The sequence below is a fragment of the Sciurus vulgaris genome (assembly GCF_902686455.1).
Source record: "Sciurus vulgaris genome assembly, chromosome: 1".
In the NCBI taxonomy this organism is placed as follows: Eukaryota; Metazoa; Chordata; class Mammalia; order Rodentia; family Sciuridae; genus Sciurus; species Sciurus vulgaris.
The window spans coordinates 88,597,999-88,623,485 of record NC_136461.1 but is presented as its reverse complement, the minus strand read 5'-3'; the positions used below and the strand labels follow the sequence as shown (position 1 = coordinate 88,623,485).

Below are 25,487 nucleotides of genomic sequence, written 5' to 3'. Positions count from 1 at the left end.
GGAGCCACAAATGAATTGGCCATTATTCCAGCTGAGGAGAGTTGACACTGGAATATGTCAAAGTCTGTCTCCACAATAGCCATCTATCCTAAAAGACTGGAAACAACTGTAGGGCTGTAAACTCACACCAATGTGTGTTCTTGAAGTTGCAGATCATAAAGAAATACTTAAGAAATTCTGTCCCCTCTCTCTCAAGGAGTGTTTTCGGAAATCCTTAATACAGTTGAGTCATGGATTCTCTGGATTTACCTACAACAATCCATTTATCTGGAATTTGAAGCTCATCTTCATTAATTCAAACATAATTTTGTGCATTACCAGGTAGTTCTTTAAATGTTCTTGCATTTGATACGCCTGTAGCCCATGGAGGGAAAGTTTTGTATTAAACTTCAACTTTATTTAAGACTTCTTGATTTGCTGGGAAATGAGGTATGATTTCACCATCTAACTTGTAAGCAACTCCAACTCTGATTTCCATAAACGTGTCCAAAATACCCAACTTGGTAAGAGCCAGTGCACTAAATCCATTGATCATTAGGAGCATATTTAAGTAAAAGAAGTTCCAACCAGACCCATCCTCTTTTCCTTCCTATAGTCACACCAAAACTCATTGTTTTGCTCTGTTGGAAAGGCACCTATACCAACTCCAGTGGTTTAAGCTTTCACAGATCTGAACACTTCACCAACATTTTGAGGTGGTATACACAAACCGGTACAAACACCTCCAACAGTACAGTTTGAAGAAGTTACAGAAGGGTAAGTCTCCAAATCAATATCTAACACTTCTGCATTTGCACCTTCTATGAAGATTTTCTTTGGTGGTCCACAGAGGCCCTCATACAGGAAATAAATTCCACCTCTCACCATTGGTTTACTCCTTTCCATATAACCCTGAGGTTCTGCAATTCACCTTCAATGTCTATTTCCAAAGTAGGATATATGGATTTGTAGCTAGAACTTTGAACCTCTCAGAGAAGCCATCAAAGTCAAAAACAAGATCCCCTGGGAGGAACTTTGGAAGAATAAACTGGGCCAAGGCCCTTTTGTGTGGGACCAGAATTTTTCCCTGCTTGTTCTTGTCTCTGTTGTTCCTGGATACCATCAGCTGCTTGATGAAAATCAAATACAACATGAGCTCTGTCAGATATGAGAAGCCTCTTTTCTCACCCTTCCAGACCTTCTACTTTTTCAACATTTTTCTATGCTTCTTTAAACAATCCAAGTAAATGAATTCCCATACCATTTCCAAGGAATGCAGTAACATTTGGATCAATTATTCTACTGGGTAAAAGTTATATTTTTCTAAATTGTGAATTTTTTTTTAGGAATAAGTTCAGATTTTTTTTTATGGCATTCTTTTGATTTACTTTGTCCAAGAAGAGATGCTTAAATACATTAGTTTATTTGTGTTCTGTTTTCCCCTTTTCCTCATTATGAATATAAGTCAATAACATGTTTAAGATTATTCTGGTACATGGAGGTGAGTTCAACATATTTTGAAAACTACATCTACTTATGCATGCTTGGAAATTAACTATATGTCTATTGAATTCCTCTTTCAATAACTAATTCAAATATTACCTGTTTTAAGAAGGTTTCTGTGGTCTTCTCAGCTGGGTATTATCTTACCTCATATGCGCATGCTCTCTCAGAAACTACAACTTTAGACTTTATACCTTGCATCTATTATATCTTAGTATATTTACCACATTTTGAATAATATTATGGTCTTTATTTGAATGCTGCTTTCAGGAAATAATTTATATTTTTCTTATTTTATTTTTCAGTATCAATTTAATTGTTATTCTGAGTTCTTGAATGTGGTATGTAATAATATTGTAATTTGCTTCTCTGGAATATCTGGGTTTTTTATTGTTTGTTTACTATTTATTCTGTTGTTTACTCTTTGAGTCTGAGTGTGCGTAATATTTATACTTGAAATTCATAACCACCAAATCTGGGACAAGGGTGGAATTTACTGTTTGTTAATTTTATATGCTCCAAAAATATTTCCTCTAAAGTACCCTTTAGAGATGCATTTAATTCATAATTAATATATCCTATTGGGATTCAAGGATAGAAATCTCTCTTGAATACAAATGAAATGGTTTATTCTAAACACATTCTCTATGATTTTACAGAGAATTCACCATCTCTGCTAATATTTTCAGACTAAAAACCAGAATCACTTAAGTTAATTCTCATACAGCAGCTGCTTAAACCTTTTATTTGTAGTTCTTTTGAAATATAATGAACACAATTATATCTTTGCTAAGTCTTCAGGACCAAAATATATTCATTCTTTAGGTATAAGTTAGACATAAATAATTAGATTGTTTCTGTTTTACTGTATTTTAGGGGGCTGAAACCCTGTGAAACTTTTTGGGTAGATCAGCTCCTTACAATATGACATTATTTGAATCAAGTAAAATTTAAAAATGAATCCCTTAGCTTAGTAGCTGCATTTCAAAAAACATACATGATTATTAAATACTCCCTTGATAGTACAGATATAGAATATTCACATCATCACAAAAAACTCTGTGGGGCAACAGTAGCTTACCTCTTACCTTTCATTTTATAGCAACTTGCACAGAGACAATTTAGCTCATCCAAACATCTGAATTATAAATAAATAAACTTTTTTACTGAAAAAATATCATGTTTCCCTTGTCATTTGTAGTTTCAGCCTTTCTTTGACCCTTGTTCCCTGTTTTTCTGTCAGAATGTAAGCATTTTCCAAATGCCTCACAGCCCCAATGTTTCTCTTTATCACTGCTTTTCAGTAATTTGATTCTGATGTATCTGGTTTGGTTTTCTGTGTATTTATTCTGCTTGGGATTCAATGAGAGCCTAGGACCTGTGAGATTATAATTTTTATCATATTTAGAAGGTTTTTTGCCATTATGTTTTCAAATATTTTTTTGTTGGCTCCTCTGGAACTCCAGAAATATGTTGAATAGCTAGTTACTATTCAACTAGTCCTGAGGCTCTTCTGTTTTTCAATATTTTTTCTTTATATTACATTTTGGTTATTCTCTATTTATAGAATTTCAAATTTTTTCATCTGTTCTGCAAAGATTTATCAAAGTATTATCTATCCAGTGATTTTTTTAAAAAAAACTTCATATATATTATAATTTTCCTCTTTAAAAGTTCCATTTGATTCATGTGTGTATCTTTCATTTCTCTCTTGGTCATGGTCATATTTTTCAAATGACTAAGATCACTAGGAGGTTTTGATAGGATGCTAGAGAGGATACATTTTCATGTTGCTTTTTTAAAAAATGTATTATGATTTTTGTCTGATAGCCTTTTTCATTTCTTAAGTGGATCATCTGGTTTTTATGATTTGCTAGGATTGGCCTAGGGATCATTTATCCCCATTAATTAAGGTCCACTTCTTCTGATTTCTGAATTTGATGCTGCCAGGAATCAATCTGAATTCTGTACTTTTGCTGATAGGTCCAGTGTGGGTCTTGGAATTAAGCAGTTCACAGCTTTCCAGTAGCTTTTTAACCACACAGGTGGAGTTCAGCCCATGTCATAGAGATCAGCACTGATTCAAGGGACACCCTGAAGCAGATTTCTGGGGTTTCCTTTCTGCACAGCTCTCTTCTCATGAAAACTGCCTCATGGGGCTAGGGATAGCTCAGTTGCTAGAGTGCTTACCTAACATGCACAAGGCCCAGGGTTTAATCCTCAGTAACACATACACACACACACACACACACACACACACACACACACACACACACACACTGCCTCACAAAGTCCTGCCTTCTCAGACACTCAACTCTGGTCTCCAGCTCCTCAACTCAGGTCACTCTTTCTATCTGCAAAACTTCCCCCAGCTCCTCTTTATTTTTCATGATCTGAAATATGCTTTCCAGGCAGAAAGCTGGGGCTACCCTAGAACTTAATTTATTTTCTCTCACATGTCTTGACTTTGCACTGCTTGTGGTTTAATGTCTGAAAAACAGTTGAGTTGCTTCATCTGTGTTTGCCTGGTTTTCTAGTTGTTTGAGTCAGGTGGGCTAATTTAGTCCTTGATATTTTGTCATGACTAAAAATGGAAGTCCTTCCTCAACTAACGGAAAATGCATGTAATAGAAATGCACAAGCTAACTGATAGACTAGTAATCAAGTATTAGTATATTAGTAACCAACTGAGGCTTGATTCAAGAGAATGTTGAAGTGCTATCACAAAACTCTGCAAAAATTTTCATGAATGCTGACAGAAACTGGCAAGTGAGACTTTGTGAGATTAGATGTGTATAAATTTTAGGGTAATGGGGAGGCATTAAGTATAATTACACAATCAACACTACAGTGAGAACATAGAGTACAAATGTACCTTCCTATTAAATGTGACTGAGGACCACTGTCCAATGCAGACCACTGGAATCTCTAAACCATGGGTCTAATGTGACATTTCGTGTGTTTCTGTTTTACCAAATATATTGCTGTCCAGGAAATAAAAATGACAACCATAAAAAATATTTTCTCTAGAAAATGACTATGATATTTCTGAAAATATTTATCACATGTCAGCAAAAACAAAGTAATGTGATATCCATAGATGGTATTATTGATACTGACCTCTACTGCTAAGAAATGGAACCTAATACTAGACTACATGAAAAAGCTAACATGTTTATATACACAAACATTGTTTTTTTTGTTTCAGTTGATTCTTTGATCATTTGTCTGAAGGTACACAATAGCTCAAACTACAAGATTTAAAAAAATTATGACTTTTCCTTTCTTTAATCCTCTTTTTTATAAAAGTCATTTAAATATAACTAAGCTGAAACAGTAAAAGACCGCAGTATATTCTCTGTTTCTAATGATGTCTTACTCTTAATTTCTCTGTAAATGACTTAATATTTTTTATTAAATTGACCTTCATTTTAAAGACAAAAGCATAATGTTTTGTGTTCAGTTTGAAGTAAAGCTTTAATAACCACAGAAGTAATAATTACAGTTTTATTCAAAACATTTTAGTGTTACTTAATCACTTTTGATTTTGGAGTACCTAGTTTAAATACATAGTAGGTAAATTTTCATGCATATCCAATTTACCTGCCTTTAGGACTTCTACCACCTTAATGCTTAATTTAGAAATGTCATTTAAAATGGTTCTTAAAAATCAAATGCACTTATCTTGGTAGCTGTGATATTTTAAGAATCTTCAAACAAACATATATTTGTTGGTAAGTATATCAATTAGCTAATGTTCAACAATGATCATCAAAGTCAGAAAGTGTGTTTGTCAACATTTCAGTTTCACCATAAGAATTTCTTTCAATCAATAGGTACTATAGATGTCTGGCAGAATATATGTGCTCAATAAATATAGGAGTTAAGTGAGTTTTTAAGACCTTAAAACTAAATCTGTACGTGCTACAGTACTTAGAAATAAAAGTTTAGATGAGTTTGAGTAAACACAAATAAGCATTCTCCCAATCTCAGAGAACAAATTTTTAAAATACTAGCAGTCCTTAGGCAACATGGGGGCCTATTATCAAAGGAATAAAAAATGAGGTTGAAAATAAAGTTTCAACTGTTACCAAATCTATTAATTTGCTAGTTATTAAAAACACTGACTACGTATGCTTTTTTTAAAAAAAATTGACATATACTATTGGTTTAAATAAATAACATGTACAGAATTATTTCTAATTAAATCTCTTATTCTCAACATTATTCTTCTTCATGTTAAATTTTCTAATTGAACATCTGATTTTAATACCTTTTATTCTCTTCTATGGCCTTTAATGGAATCAACTGTTGTTTTCTGATATTAGGGTTTTGACATTAAACATGATAACTTGTATATCTGTTATAGAAAATGGAGAAATAAAAATGCATGTTCTCAAAGAATAATTGGAGGTTACATTGCTATGTTCCAAATTTCACCATTCTTTATCCTTATTGGATTTTCTTTTTTGTTCATATATAAATGCAGTTTATTCCACTAACTCTGTTTTGCAAAAAAATGGGCTTACTTAAGAAAGAAAAACTTCTACCACATATTTGGTCATTATTCAGAAATGAATTTTGGATAAATGAATCCATAATTTATTCAAAATTGTATGTTGAGTATTTTTTATTGAATTCAATCATGCCATATATACCTTGTGTATTACTAATTTTTTTCTCAAGAAAATACATTGGGATTTGAGCTTTCCTGAGTATAATATTGAAAAGCTAAAAAAAAGCCAGTGGATCTGATTGTTTATTTTATGATCATGTTATTTTATTTCTTTGTTTAAAGATTTAAAAAAGCTGAGCCAACCATGAATGGCAACACACAGACCAGCAATGTCATCAACAAGAATGATCAAGTCCATCAATTCCTGGGTTTTTATTGTCAATTTAAATACAGCCATTGTCAAGATAGTTGATGTTGAAATCATTTTTTTCAAAGGTTGGGAAAATAGTTGAATGCTCAGTTCATAAATGTTATGCATTTGTACAGTACATGAGTGAGTCGCACGTGGGAGCTGCAGTGGCTGCAGAAAACGCCAGGATCATCTCAGGTGAACTGCTCAGTAAACCATGTTCACTTTCATATTGCATGGTAGGTCCTCTCTTTACACATCTGCATATGGTTTCATCTTTGAAAAGCTAGCACCATCATAATATCTTTTACTTTTTTAACCAATCATAGAGCTTCAGTATTTATAACCATGTTGTTTCATTGTTCTTATTGTTTTGCATGAAGGTATCACATTTTCTGTACAAATTAATCAACTTGAGATCAAGTCCTCTTTGAAAAATGTGTTGCTTCTACCAATCTTAACAGAACCAGGCAAATAATAAATTTGCATCACATGTAACTTTATTTTCCTTGCAATGGTGTGTATTTTCCAGGAAATAGTAGACTAAGTCAAACAACTGTACTTACAATATTTGTTCAGAGTGGCTAAATATTTTCCTTATTTCCAATTTTTATTTTTGAGAAGAAAAAGTAAAATATAGAAAAAAGAAGCAAACTTTGTAGAACTGAAAAAGGATTATAACTCATTCATTCTTATATATTTAGAAATTTTATATATCACACCTGTTCAATCACATACAATAATCAGATATGTGCCTAATGTCCAACAAATAATATTGTATTTTCCAGAAAGAATAATAAAGTCTGAAGCAAAATTCTAGGTCAGGAGAAAATATTTTATAATCAAAGTAGAGGTAAAAAGTAAATATTAGATAATATTTAGTTATTTTCCCCATATGGAAAAATAAAATCAATATATAAATGATTCCCTAACTTACATCTCTTTCTTCCAGATTCATATCTCAAACTGATTATTACACATCTATTCCTGATATCTAACTGGCATCTCAAAACAAAGCTTTCCATTTTCCACACCCCACCCTGTTGTACCTGAATTTCTTTTTCACAGTAAATTGAATCCCTATGAATTCTCTAGTCAAATAAAAACCTAGCTTTCAATCTGGATTCTTCCTTTCCCCCTACATTCCAAATCTAATCCATTATCAAGTGTGCTTCCCAGTAGATCCCAAACCCAGTCTCCTCTAAGTCTGCAATGAAGGCCAGCTCCTGTAGGCCTCCATCTTATATAGGCGGACTACTGGGAGAATCCCTTAGCTTTTCTCTTTCCACTCTTGCCAGTACCTTTTAAAAACGTGAATTAGATTATGCCTGATTCTATCTCTAAGGCCTATGGCACAGAATAAGAAGGGTATTTTGTAGTATACCTACAATGCCCTACCATCACATCCTCACTTTCCTCTCTGCCTTCCTGTGCCATTCTGGTAAGGCTGTCCACTAGGGTGTGCCTCAAGCCTTCCAGATTGTTTCTACTTCAGTGTCTTGGACTTGCTAGTTCTCTGCTGGTTGTTTGCTACCTGATTTACCGTATGCTGTGCTCCATATTTACCTCCAAAACGAGGCTGCTCCTGACGAGCCTATCTACATAAAGTCGCCTTCTGACCCATCGCCTTCACTGTATATGCTGTGATTCAACTCCTCATCCTTTGTAGCCCTTATTTGCATATGACAATATGCTTTAATGTTTATGTGACCTCTGTCTTGTTCAAAAAAGTCAAAGGACCATATAAAACAAACAAAAGTATTGAGATATCAAGTTTGAAGAGTGTTAAAGAACATTGTGAGCAATATCCAATTTTATAAGATACTTAAGAAAAATATTTCAGAAAGCATGAACTCATGTGTATTAAGCCTTAAAAGTAGTTTTTGAGATAAAATACAAAACATTTTACATAAGTGGCTGCTGTTCTGAAACCAAAAGTAATCATTGCAATAATTTAGCATTTATTTACCTTACCTCTTGTTCAGTTTTTCATATCTTAAAGAAAGATAATGATTTTCACTAGCTAGTTTTCCATTTTCTCTGTTTTCTGTAATGTCTCCATTTTGTTTATTTACCTTGATAGTCTGATCTTTGGATTTTTAGTACCCTTTTAATTATTCACCATTCTGACTTTCTTTCTCCACTAAGGGAATGTCTAATTTCTAACCGTATGCTTTAAACATCCACTCTTACAACGGATTTTATATTATACAGACATTCAAAATAGTTAGCAAGTACAAAATGCTATATGTATGCTATATACGCCTACATAGATATATTTAAAGAAACCTATTCTTAAGGCTATGAAAGGTCTTGAGAAGTGTACACATGGGTACAAGTGCCAAGAATTTGCAAAGAGATGGTACTCAATACAATTCTCTTCGTTTCTTTATTCTGTAATTAATGTAAATATCTTGCCATTAGAAATCTCTAGTTTGTAGTAATAACGTTTTCTACTTATATGTCATTTTCCATCATCAACCATCTCAAAGAATTTTAAGGTACATTTTTTCATGTTTAACAATTTTTAATTCAAATAAAAAAGTTCAATACAAGCCATATGTGGGGTTTGGGATTTGTTCTTTTAAAAACAAGAATAGGGGAAATGCAACAAAATGATCTTTCCACTTTTTTCCAAAAACTTTCAAGGACAGGATAACTCATAGGGCCATAAAAGATTCATTAATCAAACCCATTTTTCTCCCCCTGCCAAGTCTTAACACCCATTCCATAGTCTTAATATATATTCCTGAATGAAGATCTACAGTTCAGCTTTGCTTACAAAACCACTGAAAACTACTTAACACCAGATTGTTTCCTATAATGCCAAACAAATGGACAACTACTTCAATCTGCATTTCTTTTTTTTTAAAAGGGGGCAGTTGCTGGTACAAAGCAATACTTAGCACCCACATACATTTCTCAGAAGTGGCATATGCCTGCCATTCAAAGGCGTTGACACTCTCATGCTTTCAAAGTGGAATACCTAGCCTCATATGCATAGATGCATGACGGCGAAGTTGAAGATAAATATTATAACCATTTTTTATTTATTTGAAGCACAGTAAAAAAAAAAAAAACTGGAAATTCGGTGGCACAAGGTACACTGTTGTTCACTTGTTAACTTCAGGGACGTTATAAGGTAAAGGGGGAAAAAAGGAGCGAGGAAAGGAAAAAGTAAAACGAAAAAAGTTTTCTTCAGTTTGACACACTGCATCACATAATTCTACCTGCCCAAACTGAACATTTACAAATAAACTAGAACATCCATAAAATCGTAGCTTCCTTACTAAAATGCAAGTGTTTAAAACTGGTAACTAAACAAGAAAAGAGAAAACCAAAGGGCAATGAAAGCCTAGATGGCACATCTAAAATCAGAGCTGCGGCTTGAAGTGCTCCTAAAAGCCGCTTGCCGCCTTTGCGGGGTGTGGTCCGGCCTCCAAGGCTCCGCTGCTCAGGAGGTGGTGTCCTGGGCGGGGCCGAGGGGGCGTCGGGGGGCGGGGCCTGAGGGCCGTGTGGCCGGAGCTGGTGGGCGGGGCCGAGTCTGACGCCGGCTCGCGCTGCCCATTGCGCGAGCGAGGCCGGGCTGCAGGAGGAACCTCCAGCTTGGACGAGTCTCCTGGCGGCTGCTGCTCCTGCTGCTCCTGCTGCTGTGGCGGCTTAGGGTCGCCTGACCCGGGTCCCATGCCGGGCAGCGGAGAGCGGAAAGCGTGGAGGCCTCCCCGGCCACCGCCCCCTCGCGCCGGTGGAAACCGCACCGCGGCTCCCGGACGGACCCCCAGCCGCGTCCATGTCCAGGTAGTTCGAGGCCAAAGCGACGAAGACGCTCGGGTCCTGGCGCCCACCTTGCTTCGCCCAGAATGGCGCACCACCCAGGTTAAGGTAGGTCTCACTGCGTTTTTATAAAGGGTCCTCCCGGCGGTGTCCGTGGAAGTCAGGTGGTCGATTTAATTCATCTCATTTTACAAATGAGTAAATCTAAAATACTGTGTTAAAGAGCGTGTTCCGTGAGGACAAGCCTGAGAAATCCCCGCTCCTCCTTTCAGAATCGTTCCCCTTGGCCGCTCTCTCCCGAGTGTACGTGTAATATGTGGCAATTAATGAAGACGTCTTTATCCTCGTCCTTCACTGTCGCCAGTTAATACGCATTAAAAACACTACCCCGTGGGCTGTGAAGCGCACATTTCAAGTTTTCAGGGATTAGACAGTGTCGCTTAAAGTGCACAAACAAGTGCTAAGTAGCCAACTCTAGGATGGACTGGGTTGTGGAACTGACCACCTGTCAGTTAGGGAAATGCATGACCCCACTAGGATAGGAGGCCTGGGAGATTTTTTGTTTTTCACTCAGTAACGTAATTTAGTGAAAACAGTGGCTAGAGACGGATCTCTGCAGCATCACTGGAAGCGCCTGAACATCATTTGGAAGAGTCTTTTTACGTAGCTCTGATTACTTGTTATTTAATCTCTGTTAACAGCTGAGCAAAATAAGAAGTAAAATGCAAAATCCAAAGCTGTCCTTTAATTCTGGGGATAAAATGTCTGAAAATCACTTGTGAACTGATTTCATCACAACGCTATCTTACTACACACGTTGGCTCTTTAAACACCACGTGTAGAGTCGTGTTAGCTGCTTACCAACACATGAAGCTCCACAAGGGACACGGAAACGCACTGCCCCCACCAATACAAAATATAAAGCAAAATGATGAGGACTGTTCTAATTCTGGGGTAAAAATCCTGAAAATAACAAACAGATAAAGGTCACAAAAGATGAATAAGATTTGTTTGATAAATGTGTAATGAACATCAAGTACCCTGGAAGGATGAAGGGTTTTTAGTGTACTTAAGGAAGACTTGTCAGGGCAATTCAATTGGGAATAAAATGTGTACCTGTGAAACAACGTATAATCGGAATTGTAAAGTAAACTATATGTAATACACAACATCAAGTGCTACCGGTTTAAAAAAGGGAGACAGTATTATAAAGTTGTTTGAAGAAGTTCATTTAGAAAATGTTAAATAAGTGTTACATGCGTGGAATCAAAATGATAAAGTAGTTTCTTTAAAGAAAATCTCTGTTTTTGATAAGACTTTGCCCTATAATTTTTTCTTATCTCATTCCTGGACTTGGAATTGAGAAAATGCTAGCCAGATAAAACAAACTGGAAAAGATTTCTTTTTATTTCCTCTATTCTGAGGAAGAATGTGCATATGATTGGTGTTATTTCTTTCATGGTATTTGGAGAACTCATCAATGATGTTATTTGAATCTGGAGTATTTTGTAAAAATATCTTCTATATATTCAATTTTTTTAATAGATATAAGCAGGATTGAGGTTTTTAAAAAGTTTTTTCTTGTGTCAGTTTTGGAGAAATAAGCTTCAAAGATTATGGTCACTGGCTACACATTTTCAAATGTATTGGCATGAAACTGTAGTATTTTCTTATATTGTATTGTCATCCTTGTCTTGAAGTGATGCCGTTCCAGTTTTTAATCTAAATTTTGATAATTTATTCCTTCTCCCTTTTCTTAGTGAGATTTGCCATGTATTCAATAATCAGATTATGATACTGTATTTTCTCTCTTGTGTGCTTGTTTTTGTTTCTAAAATTGCTATGTAATTTTATCTTTTCTTTATGTATTGACAGTTTATAATTGTATGATTTATAAGATAGAGAATAATGTTATGATTTATGCATATGGCATGGAAGAATTAAATCAAGCTAGTTAACATATCCATCCCCTCACATACTTGAAGTTTTTTGTTGTGGTGGTAGACATATTTGAAATTTTCTCTCAGGAATTTTTCAGTGTATGATATTCTTTTATTAACTATATATGCCATGCTATACTGTATGGTTTTTTTTTTTTTTAAAGAACACAAAACAGATTCTGTATCCTTTGATCATCAACCTCCACCTTCTTCCCAATTGAAGCCTCTATACTATTTCCCTGCTTTTTGTGTCACTTTCTTCCTAACTTTATGAAAGAAGCATTTGAAAAGTGAGTTTCCGCTTTTCATATTTTCTTTTTTTAAATTCATTTTTATTGTAAACAAATGGGATAGATACATCTTGTTTCTCTGTTTGTACATGAAGTAGAGGCATACCATTTATGTAATCATACATTTACCTAGGGTAATAGTTTTTGATTCATTCTGTTATTTTTTCTCCCCCCACACCCCTCCCACCCCTCTTATCCCTCTATAGAGTCTCTCCTTCCTCCATTCTTGCCCGATTCCCACCCCCTATGTGTGTCATCCGCTTATCAACGAGATCATTCGTCCTTTGGTTTTTTGAGATTGGCTTATCACACTTAGCATGATATTCTCTGACTGCATCCATTTGCAGCTGCAAATGCCATAATTTATTATTCTTTATGGCTGAGTAATAGTCCATGGTATATATATACCACAGTTTCTTCATCCATTCATCAATTGAGGGGCATCTAGGTTGTTTCCACAATCTGACTATTGTGAATTGAGCAGCTGTGAACATTGATGTGGCTGTATCTCTGTAGTATGCTGATTTTAAGTCCTCTGGGTATAGGCTGAGGAGTGGGATAGCTGGGTCAAATGGTGGTTCCATTCCAAGTTTTCTAAGGAATCTCCACGCCGCTTTCCAGAGTGGCTGCAGTAATTTGTAGCCCCACCAGCAGTGTATGAGTGTACCTTTTTCCCCACATCCTCGCCAACACCTATTGTTGCTTGTATTCTTGATAATCACCATTCTAATTGGGGTGAGATGGAATCTTCAGGTAGTTTTGATTTGCATTTCTCTTATTACTAAAGATATTGAACATTTTTTCATGTTTGTTGATTGCTTGTAGATCTTCTTCTGTGAAGTGTCTGTTCATATCCTTATCCCATTTGTTGATTGGGTTATTTGTATTCTTCATGTAGATTTTTTTGAGTTCTTTACATAAATTCTAAAAACAATTTAAGTTTGTAGCTTTGTTTGACTTCAGCTGCAGCCTCATCCCTTAAGTTCTAGTATGTTTTTGAGATCATTTCATTGGAACTGCAAATAAATCATTGCTTTAAACTCTATAGTGCTGGACGGTGAAATGCCTCTTGTGGGAATCCTTCAGTGCAAGGGCACCAAGGGGATGCCCGTTTGCAAATGGCTTCTGTTGATAGTGAGAATTCCATGCTTCTGTTGTAATTTACTAGTTCAAAAATCTTGAATTCAAATCCCAGCTGCCTTGAGGTAAAAGAGGTGGGTATAAACTGATAAGCCCCCAACTAAGCATTTTGCTCACAGTTTACTCCTGTTTACATCAAGAAACCTTTGCACAGTGAATCCCTTTGATGTTTAAAGCCTGTGAAATGAACATGCAGAGCCTCACTTACTGTTAGAACCAGAGTCCATTAGAGCTGGGTCACCTATCAGGTCCTGCTTTCACTTATAATTGAGTCTTTGTTTTTATTTCTTATAGTTTCTTATTTTCTTCATTATAATTTCTGATTTTCCTATTCGGACTCACTGCCTATGCCTGGAGAACTGTTTTGTGCTGTGCTGCGTGGGTCATACCAGATATACATTTTCTAATTCATTTTGATAGTTCTTTGACGTATTGGTTGTTTGGAAATTTGTTACTGAATTTACAAGTTTTTAAAATCGATTTTGGCTTAATAAACACTATTATAATAAACGAATTAAAATGTGGTGAGACCTTTTAATAACCTGTACTGGTCAATTTTTCTAAGTGTTCCTATAGGCAGTTGACAAACAGTGTATCTTCTGTTGTTCTGAGGGGTTTTCTTTATTTATAGCAGCCAACAATTTCTAATTGGTCCAGTCTTCTGCATCATCATCATTTATTGTTATTTGATCATTTTCAACAGTTATTAAGATAGGTGAATGATGATTATGATGATCATTTAGTTATTTAAGATTTTATTTTATATATTTGAGCAATGATTTTCATTTTCATTTTGGTGATTCTACTTGTTAATACTTAAAATGTTCTTTTTGCAACATGTAACCTTTCCAAAATGAGTTGTGGAAGGCTTTGTCTTTTATCGTGATAATCTCTTCACATTAAATTATGGATATATTTGAATTTATATCTACATGTTTGCTATTTTTCTATTTGATCTATTTTTGCACTTTTTTCTTGCCCTTTAAAGATTAATTTTCCTTTGTGATATTGCAGTTTCCAGTCTATTAGTTTGTAAGTTATACATCCTTTACTATTCTTATATGATTATCCTAAAAATGATAGCAGGTAGCATTGATTTATTAGCCTGATGTAAAATAAATTTCACACTTCTTTCCAGATGACCTTAGGTTCATAAAACCTTGAGTTTTTTCATCCTCCTCCCAACTTTTGTGTTAAAGCTATCATGAACTTAATTTTGAATATCTTTTATTTCTGACTTTTTATTCTGGAGATTTTTAGGCATACATAAAATGGAAGAGAACTGCCTAATTAAATAGTTCTACACATGTCCCTGTCTCAGCAATTATAAGGAGCCAATCCTATTTTTCTATACTTGATCCATTTCCTCCCTAGTCTCTTGATTGTCTTGAAACAAATATCAGACATTACATATTAATCATGTCAGTGTCTTCTCTTTTCATAATTCCCTCTCATAATTTTCTTTCTGTTAATTTCTTTAAAGTGGAATTCATAAGTGATAGGAATTGAGATTTATTGTTATGTCCCTAAGTCTCCCAATTTACAGGTGCTTTCAACATATTCCAACCTTCCCCTTGCATTTTATCTTGAAGATGCATTTTATCCTGCCCTATGCATTTGTCCTATGTGGTTTCATAAGGTTTGCAATTTGAAGATTGCATCCATATGGCATCATTTGAGAGACTTCTCTGTTCCTTGTATCCTCTGGAAATCATTAGTAATCCCTACAGACTTATCCACATTTAGATGGAATTTTTTAAAGATTTTTTTCACAGTGACTCTGTAAACATTCCTCAGGAGACACAGGTCTGATTTCCTTTCCTTTGTGATGCCTACAACAACTGAATATGGTGATCAAGGCCTATCATTTTCCTTTTGTATATTTGCTGGAAGTATTTATTCTAAAAAGAGAAATTTCTTTTATTCCCTATTTGGTTACCTGGAGTTAGGATTTTGTAGGGGACAAAAGATGACTTACTGATTCTTTCCCTTTATCCTCGTGTTCAAAATAGTAAAGTGCTCTGTCTTATTCTCAACCTAAAATTGAGATTTTTTAAAAAATCACTAATTTTATGAGCTCAAGGATTCAATGCAGTTTATTTCAATCGCCTATAGTTATCATAATTATGACCAAAATATTCTGGCACCATATTGATGATGGTTTCTGGGTCATTTTGCCATAACTCTATTAGTTTTTGGTAGTTGCCTGCATTTTTTTTATTGTTTGTTCCATTTAGTTATACATGACAGTGGAATCAATTTTGATTCATTATACACAAATAGATTACAAGTTTACATTTCTCCAGTTGTACATAATATAGGGTCACACCATTCGTGTAATTTTACGTGTACATGGAATAATGATGTTCGTCTCATTCCACCATCTTTCTTTCCCCCCACCTTCTCCCCTCATTGTCCCCTATACTATCCACCATTCCCAACATTCCTCCATTTTTCTCATATAGCTCCCACTCCCCCCCTCCGCCCACCTGCAATAAGGATCAGCATCCACTTACCAGAGAAACACATTCAGCCTTTGTTTTTTTGGAATTGGCTTATTTGACTTAGCATGACATTCTCCAACTCCATCCATTTACCTGAAAATGCCATAATTTTATTCTTCTTTATGTCTGAGTAATATTCTATTGTGTCTGTATATTTACCAGTTTCTTTATCTATTGATCTGTTGAAAGTGCATCTAGGTTGGTTCCACAATGTAGCTATTGTGATTTGAGCTGCTATAAACATTGATATGACTGTGTCACTGTGTAGTATGCTGATTATAAGTCCTTTGAGTATAGGCCAGGGAGTGGGATAGCTGGGTCAAATGGTGGTTCTATTCCATTTGAGGTTCCATTCTAAGGAATCTCCATACTGCTTTCCAGAGTGGCTGTACCAATATGCAATCCCACCAGGAATGTGAGTGTACCTTTTCCCCCATATCCTCGCCAACATCTATTGTTGCTTGTATTCTTGATACTAGCCATTCAAATTGGGATGAGATAAAATTGTAAAAAAGTGTAGTTTTGATTTACAGTCCTCTAATTACTAGAGGTGTTGAACATTTTTTCATATGTCTGTTGATATCTTGTATGTTGTCTTCTGTGAAGTGTTTGTTCAGTTACTTAGCCCATCTTTGATTGGGTCATTTGTAGTTTTTGGTGTTAAGTTTTTTTGAGTTCTTTATAAATTCTGGAGATTAGTGCTCTGCCTGATGTGGGTGTGGTAAAGATTTTCTCCCACTCTCTAGGCTCTCTATTCCAGTTATTGTTTTCTTTGCTGAGAAAAAGCTTTTCAGTTTTAATCCATCCCATATATTGATTCTTGCTTTGATTTCTTGCACTTTAGGAGTCTTGTTAAGGATGTCTGGTCCTAAGGCAACATGATGAATATTTGGGCTTACTTTTTCTTCTATTTGGTTCAGGGTCTGTTCTAATTCCTAGTTCCTTGATCCATTTTGAGTTGAGTTTTGTGCAGGGTGAGAAGGGTTTAATTTTATTTTGCTGCATATGGATTTCCAGTTTTTCAGCACCATTTGTTGAATAGGCTGTCTTTTTTCCAATGTAGGTTTATGGTGCTTTTGTCTAGTATGAGATAACTGTTATTTATGTGTGTTTGTCTCTGTGTCTTCTATTGTGTACTGTTGATCTTTGTGTCTGTTTTGGTGCCAATACCATACCTATTTGTTACTATGGCTCTGTGGTATAGTTTTAGGTCTGGTATTGTTATTCCTCCTGCTTCACTTTTGTTACTAAGGATTGCTTTAGCTCTTCTGTCTCTTATTTTTCTAAATGAATTTTATGATCGCTTTTTCTATTTCTATGATGAATGTCATAGAATTGGCATTAAATGTGTATAATTCTTTTGGTAGTATGGACATTTTGACAATATTAATTCTCCCTGTCAAAGAACATGGGAGATCTTTCAGTCTTCTAAGGTCTTATTCAGTATCTTTGTTTAATATTCTGTAGTTTTCATTGTAGAGGTCTTTAATCTGTTGTTACATTGTTTCCCAAGGTTTTTTTTTTTTTTTTTTTTTTTTTTTTTGAGACTATTTTTAATGGGGTAGTTTTCCTAATTTCTCTTTCATTTCACTGATATATAGGGACACGTTTGATTTGTGGGTGGTTATATCCTGCTACTTTGCTGAATTCATTTATTAGTTGAAGCAGTTTTCTGGTGGAATTTTTGGGCTCTTCTAAATATCGAATCATATCATCGGCATATAGTGATAGCTTGAGTTCTTTACCTATTTTTATACCTTTAATTTCTTTCTTCTAATTGCTCTGGCTAGAGTTGCAAGGACATTGTCGAATAAAAGTGGTGAAAGAGGGCATCCTTGTCTTGTTGCAGTTTTTAGAGGGAATGCTTTCAGTTTTTCTGTTTAGAAATATGTTGACCTTGGGTTTAGTATAGATAGCTTTTACGATGTTGAGGTGTGTTCTTACCATTCCTGGTTTTTCTAGGGTTTTGAATATGAAGGGGTGCTGTATTTTGTCACGTGTTTTCTCTGCATGTATTGAGACAATCATACCATTCTTGTCTTCAATCTATTGATGTGGTAAATGACATTTATTGATTTCCATATGTTGAACCATCCTTGCAACCCTGGGATGAACCCCATTTAATAATGGTGTATTCTCTTTTGAATCTGTTTTTATACGCAGTTTGCCAGAATTTTATTGAGAGTTTTTGCATCTATGTTCATCAGTGATATATTGGTCTGAAGTTTTCTTTCCTTGATGTGTCTTTGTCTGGTTTTGGTATCAGGGTGAATCATAGAATGAGTTTGGAAGGGTTCCCTCCTTTTCTGTTTCATAGAATAATTTGAGGAGTATTGGTGTTAATTCTTCTTTGAAGGTCTTGTAGAGGTGGGCAGAGAATCTGTCTGGCCTGAGCTGTTCTTGATTGGTAGGCTTTGATGGTGTCGTCTCTCTCATTGCTTGAAAATAAAAAAAACAAAAACTACTCCAACACCTGGAGACTAAATAATACACTATTGAATGTTGAATGGATAGCAGAAGAAATCAGAGATGAACTAAAATCTACAGGTAAATGAGAACACTGATACAGTGTTTCAAAATCTCTGGGACACTATGCAGGCAGTGCTAAGAGGAGAGTTCATTGCATTGAGCCCATTCATTGAAAGACTAGAAAGTCAATGAATAAATGACATCATATTACATCTCAAAACCCTCGTGTGGTTCTTTATGTAATGTTTGTTTTGAAGTTACCTTTGCCTTAGTCTTTATGAGGCAAAGGATTGCCCCCGCCCCCAGTTATCTATGCTCTTTTCTCCATACCTTGACTATTGATCTTCCTGTTACTAGGTGGCCTTCGCATGCATCTTCATGTAGGAATCCTCTTTGTTCTAGGTTTTACTCAAATGCTGCATCCTTCATAGAGGTCTCTCTAGCATTCAAGTCAAATTACTGTTTTTTCTCTGTTTTCAGATAGTATATTATAAATTTTATGTAAGTTCTTGAACATTAAAAAGTATTTTTTTATCTCACTAATCTGTTTCATATGAGGTATTTTTAAGCTTATACTTTGAACCGTGTGTGTGTGTGTGTGTGTGTGTGTGTGTATGTGTGTGAGTGTGTGTGTTTTAATCACCTGTTACTTTCCAGATACTGCTTTAAATGCTAGGGCTGTAGCAATTAAGTCAACATATTGTTAGGGATGAGAAAGTGATATGCAAACAGATTCATGATATGCCAGTGATGCTAAGTGGTATGTAGAAAAATAAAGCAAGTAAAAGGGAAAGGAGATGGGGAAGGTGGGATGGGTTGTTTCTCTTTTCTGTGGGTTAGGAAAAGCCATTCTTATTAAGGTGACATTTGATGAGACACCTGAAAGGAGTGAGGTAGAGAGTTGATTTACTGTGCACAGTTCCAAATAGAATCAGCGTAAGCAAAGTCTGTGGGGATATGAGGGTAAACAAAGGACCAAGGAGTTCAGAGGGTAAAGTGAATGAAAAGAGATGAATGAAAAATTCATAGGAGCATTGGGTAAATAGAATAAAACTAATTCCATAGGCTTAAATTGAACAGTTCATTTGCAGCTGAATTCAGGCAAAATCTATTGCATTTTAAGTATTCTTGTCCATACATTAAGTGACTCCTGTAATTTTTATTAAAATGACAGTTATAAGAATGACTTTTAAGTTGTTGTAAATTGTTCTCCACTGAAGATCTGATTTCATTCTTCTGCATGTAGATCTGTACTAGTAAACCATACTAGGCAAGGCATCCAATCATGATTGGAAAAGAATCAACCTGTGGTCATCCAAAGCCAGAAAAATATGTGTGTGTGTGCGTTAGTTTTGGTACCAGGGATCGAACACAGGGGCACTCAACTATTTAGCCTCATCCCCAGCCCTTATTTATATTTTATTTAGAGACAGGGGTCTCACTGTGCTGCTTATCACGTCCCTGTTGCTGAGGCTGGCTTTGAATTCATATCATCTCAGCCTCTGGAGTCACTGGAATTATAGGCACGTGCCAAGGGTCAGAACTGTATTATCCAATCAGGAATGGTTTCTAAAATATCTTCATATAAAATGCTTGCATTATTGATAGATCATCTATTTCCTGTACTTAAAAATCTATGATAGCAAATAAATTAGTAATTTGATAGAATTATTATAAGACTTCTTAAGGCATTGGCATTGATAAGCTGTTGTAATTCTCAATTGAAGTAGAATTATTGCCTTATTGGTCAACCTGGATAATAGATTATAATATAATCTATAATTATTAGAAAATGAGTTGTTTTAACTTTAACATATTTATTGTAACAGTGTGTTTTATACAAGTTTTTACTCTTAAGTATTTACTGAAATTGTTTATTTCAAATTGAGTGCAAGATAGAAATAGAGTATTAATGAAAACAAATCTTCATGTTGATATTGTGATGTCTGTTGAAGCAAAATAAGTCATTAATTTCCAAATTATTTCATTTCTCAATCGTTTCTAGTCTCTAGCGTATCCCCTGTTAGAAAGATATCATGTAGATTTTAAATAACTTTTTTTTTAAAGATTTTTTAAACTAACAAGTTGATTTCAGGCATATTTGATAAAGGATTTCTCCAAGGGCACTTAAATTCAGTTCTTGATTTCTCTGTTCTTAATGATTGTTGGGAATTCTGATATGACACCTGAAATACCTCCAGTCTTTTTTCTCTAAAATTCTAATACAAATTCAGATTTTTTTTGTTCTTTTTAGTTATACATGACACTAGAATGTATTTTGACCTGTTACATGGATGGACTGTACCTTCTCATTTTTGTGATTTTACATGATATGGAATTACACTGATTGTGTGCTCATATATGAACATAGAAAATTTATGTCCAATTCATTCTCCTGTCTTTGCCATTCCCATCCCCCTCCCTTTCCCCACTCTTCCCTGTCCAGTCCACAGAACCCCCACTCTTCCCTCTCTCCTGCCTGTTGTGAGTTAGCATCTGCATATCAGAGAGAACATTGGGCTTTGGGTTTTTTGGGATTGGCTCATTTCACTTAGAAGGATAGCCTTCAGTTCCTTGCATTTACTAGCACTTGCATTAATATCATTCTTCTTTGTGGCTGAGTAATATTCCGTTTTGTGTATGTACCACATTTTCTTTATCCATTCATCTGTTGAAGGGCACTTGGGTTGGTTTTATAGCTTAGCTGTTGTGAATTGAGTTGCTGCGAACACTGATATGGCAGTGTCATTAGAGTATGCTGATTTTAAGTCCTTTGGGTTTATGTGATGAATACTTTGAGTGGTTTGGATTGAGAAATTTTTGCTTTATACATTCCTCCATTGAATTATGTGTACCTGGGTAACATCAGGATGGTCTGATTGAGCATGCCTATTGTAACCATAGATGCCAGTTTGGAACAGGGATGTACAAAAGCTGTCTGATAACACCCCGATACACATTGAATTGAAATGTAAGTACATATTAGTCTGCCTCACATCTTTAAACACAGTTTTTTACAGGCTGTAGCCAATAGCGCTTTCTGCCTGCAGGAATACTCATACCCATTCTCATTTCTCTCTCTCTCTCTCTCTCTCTCTCTCTCTGTCTCTCTCTGTCTCTCTGTCTCTCTCTCTCTCTTTCTCTCTGTGTGTGTGTGTGTGTGTGTGTGATGACCTAGTCTTTGTATTCTTCTCCTTAACAGTGCTCTGCACAAAGTCCTCTTTTATAAAGGTCAAGCTTGTGTATATTTTCTTTTCTCTGTTTTCCCAAACAACTTGGCTATCATGCATCACCTGCTTCTTTAGAGTCTATCTTACAAGAATCTGTGTTACATTTATCTCTAGACTTGCATAAAAAATCATGACATTACTTCTGCCCCAGGCATTCAAGTAAATCGTCTCTGCCAAATGTCATTTTTCTATTCAAAGAATATTACCACTAAGAAAAGACATGATGTTACTTCTGCCCCAGGTGTTCAAGTAAATGGTCTCTGCTAAATGTCATTTTTCTACTCAAAGAATATTACTACTAAAAAGTGGATTTGTATTCACAAAGAAACATATTAGACATGTGAAACAACCAGGCACTTAGCAAAATAAGACTGTTAAAAGCAGAAGTCAGTCTTTTTTTTAATATGCTGTCATATCATTTAGAAATCGTTCTCTCATTCCATGTCTCTCTCTTTTGTTGATTTTGTTATCTTTTGCCATGTATAAGCATTTTAATTCAGTGAAATGCCCTCTATTTTTGCCTCTGTTACCTATATTTTTGGGGTAATTTTTAAAAAAATGTTAGCCACGACCGTTATTAAGAATCTTTTTCTTTTTCTGGTGGTTTTATCATTACAGTTCTACATATAAGTCTTTAGTTAATTTGAGTTGATTTTGTATGTGGTGAGAGGTGAAGGTCTAAATTTCATTCTTCTGCAAGTGGTCATCAGTTTTCCCAACACTATTTATTGAAGAGACTGTCTTTTTTCCCCATTGTGTGTTCTTGATACCTTTGCCAAACATCAGTTGGAGAGACATGGATTTACTTCAGGTCTCTCTACTCTGTTCCATTGGTATATATGTCTGTTTTTTGAACCATCTCTCTAATAACAGTTAATATCCAAAATGTATGAAGAACCCAAAGAGCTCAATAGCACACAAACAAATAATGTAATTGATAAAGGGACAAAGGACCTTAAAAGTCATTTCTAAAAGGAAGACATGAAAATGACAAACAGGTATATAAAAAAGTCACATATCACTAATTATCATAGAAATGCAAATTGAGATACCACCTTACATATGTTAGAATGAGAATTTCCAAAAAGGCAAAAAGTAACACATTGCTGCAAGGATAATAGAGCAAAAGGTGCCTTTTTACATTATTTGTAGGACTGTAAATTGGTGTAGCCATCGTGGAAACCACTATGGAGATTCTTCAGAAAATCAAAAAAGAACTACCAAATGATCTAGCAATTCCTCTTCTGGTTAGTTATATAATTAAAGCAAATAAAATGAGCTTTCTCAAAAAGTTCTCTTCACTTCCCTGTTGTTTGCAGAATTATTCACATTAGTTGAGATAAGGAATCAGCCTGAATGTCTATCAGCACATGAATAGAAAAAGAAAATGTGTATGTACATGATGGAATACTATGCAGTATTCATAAAGAAGGAAATTCTGTTGTTGTGACTATGTGGATGAGCCTGGAGGCTATTATTCTAAGAATCATGCACATCAGGATAAATATTGCATGATGTCATTTGTGGGATCTCCAAAAGTGGAACAGAAACAAAGAGTAGAATAGTGGCTGCCAGAAGCCGTGGGGATGTGAGAAGATGTCGTCAAGAGATAAAATTTCTGGTAGATAGGAAGAATAAATTCAGGCTATCTGCTGTGGAATATGGTGACTATAGTTCTGAGAGCACGCCGAATGCTTGAAAATTGCTGAGAGTCAGTTTTAAATATTCTCACCACAAAACCATGATGAACATGTGAGGAAACAAATACCTCAATTAGCTTGATTGAGCTATTACACAATGTATACAAATACCAGTGCATCATGGTATGCACTGTCAAGATAGACAATTTTATTTGTCAATTAAAAAGCAAAAAGAAATAAAAATAAAATCCTGTCATAAACCTAAGTTCTTTGATAGGATTAAAAAAAATATGATCATGCTTTAGCATTGATAGAAAGTGGATTAGGAAGTACTCTTTTCGCCGTCTATCATGTCCCATCTTTGGAGAGTCAGAAAGCACCTTTCTTAAAAACCACGATGTGATGTAATTGTGTTTTGGGGAAAGACTTATGTATTTGATTGATCCATATGAAGTTACCATTTTTATAAGTAAAAAACATGACAGTTTTCCATATGATCATCTAAATACCAGTGGACAAGAAAAGGAGGGACAGATGTACAGAAACTCATTAGTCCAGAACAAGTTAGCATTAAAAGTAAAAGGCATTTATAATTAACCTGAGGATGCAACTTGCTGTATAAAAAAGTATAATTAAATAGGGACTATATTTATTGTTGTTCTTTAGATTACACAATGTTGTTTCCTACAAAGAAATGGAAAGTCTTATCAACATAGATGAATTTAATTTCTTCTATGAACCACGTATCTAAGATTTGAAGGTCATCAGAACTTTTCCAGACGCTATCTACCCACCACTAAACTTAAAATATTTATTATAAAAATTTAAATTCTCATGTTATATAACTTTATCATGTGAACATCATTTTAGTCCAAATAGACAATGGGATAATTGTAAATGAATTTGTGTCATTCATTACTGACACAAATAACACTTGACATATCAAATGCTTACTATATGTCCTGTACTATTTTAAGGATTTTGTTATATATGACTGATGTGATATGTATAATACAATTAGAAAAAGTAACATAGTAATCTGTGAGACTTCATTTTCATTGCAATTTGTGACTGTAATTTGTAATTTTGAGGTCTAATCTCTAGGAAATTAAACACCCCAAATTAAACTAACGTGTGAATACTGACTAGACTGAGAAACAAGTTTTAATGTCTCCTATGAAAAATAAGAAATTAGCTTTAAAAGTCAAAATGTAATGTTGACCGATATCCCTATTATTTGAAGCCTATAAAAACAAATAAATATCCTGGTCAAAATTTTATATACTCGTATGCAAAGAAAATATGCATGAATGTATGTATTTGCTGCATGTGTGCTATTTTCTTTGCAAAATAATGAAAGGTTTCTGGGACCTTGGAAAGTGAAGAGTACTGCAATGATTTTAGCAATTCTTGGAGTTAAATTCATCTTGGTTTAGAAAGCTAATTTGTTTTGCATAAACTTTTGATTCATTTTCCTTTTTCTAGTTAACCAGTTTTCTTTTTTAACCTTTATTTATGAAATCACACTTTGATTCTGACTGTGGATCTCTGACAGCTTTACTTCTATAGGGCTAAATTCCAACAGTGTTAATATTGACTCAAGCTCTTTATAGTCTCTTATTGATATTCTCTAGTCTTTAGAACTTCATTTATATTTAAAATAAAGGTAAAATCCTTTTCAAGTTTCTTAAATTTCTTTGTGTGTGTGGCATGCATTTTTGTAATGTTCCATGCCTTAGGCTACTCATTATTGGAAAGTGTTATATTTTATATTATATGATTCTTTAAAAGCTTAGAATGTAAGAGTTGAAGAAAGCTTTTAGAATAATATTAGAGATTCTGAATTTCCAAGTAAGTACATTTTTCCCTTTCTAAGTATAATTGAGATTTCCAAGAATTTTTACTGAAGAGTAATTTGATATTCTGAATTTTGTAGTTTCAAAAAGACTAAATTGTTAGAGGAGATATAAATAATTCAATAAAGAACCGAAGGCAAAATATCATGTACTTGATAAATTTATGTAAAGGTTCCTATCTATCTGATCCAGCACTAAGCTGAAGTCATCAAGGTCAGAGGATTGCAAGCTTTGTGATACAGGTAGTTTTTCTTTTACTCTCTTCCTGACAACCATTGGATTAATCCTGCCCATACC

At 34.8% G+C, this 25,487-nt stretch overlaps 1 protein-coding gene and 1 pseudogene across 4 annotated transcripts in view; one reads left to right on the top strand and one right to left on the bottom strand.

The window, feature by feature from the left end:
- Positions 1-316: 316 nt before the first annotated feature.
- LOC306654106 (adenylosuccinate synthetase isozyme 2-like) lies at positions 317-1,634 on the bottom strand (annotated as a pseudogene). The gene is made up of 2 exons: positions 1,630-1,634; positions 317-1,278 (listed from the first exon to the last, which is right to left on the bottom strand). The product of its transcript is annotated as an adenylosuccinate synthetase isozyme 2-like (transcript).
- Positions 1,635-10,006: 8,372 nt separating this feature from the next.
- LOC306644014 (uncharacterized protein) overlaps positions 10,007-25,487 on the top strand; it is a 55,961-nt gene continuing 40,480 nt past the window's right edge. For all 3 annotated transcript variants that reach the window (XM_079110483.1, XM_079110486.1, XM_079110475.1), the window contains exon 1: positions 10,007-10,229. The gene's annotated coding sequence lies outside the window, so the exon portion shown is untranslated. The remainder of the gene's footprint in view (positions 10,230-25,487) is intronic.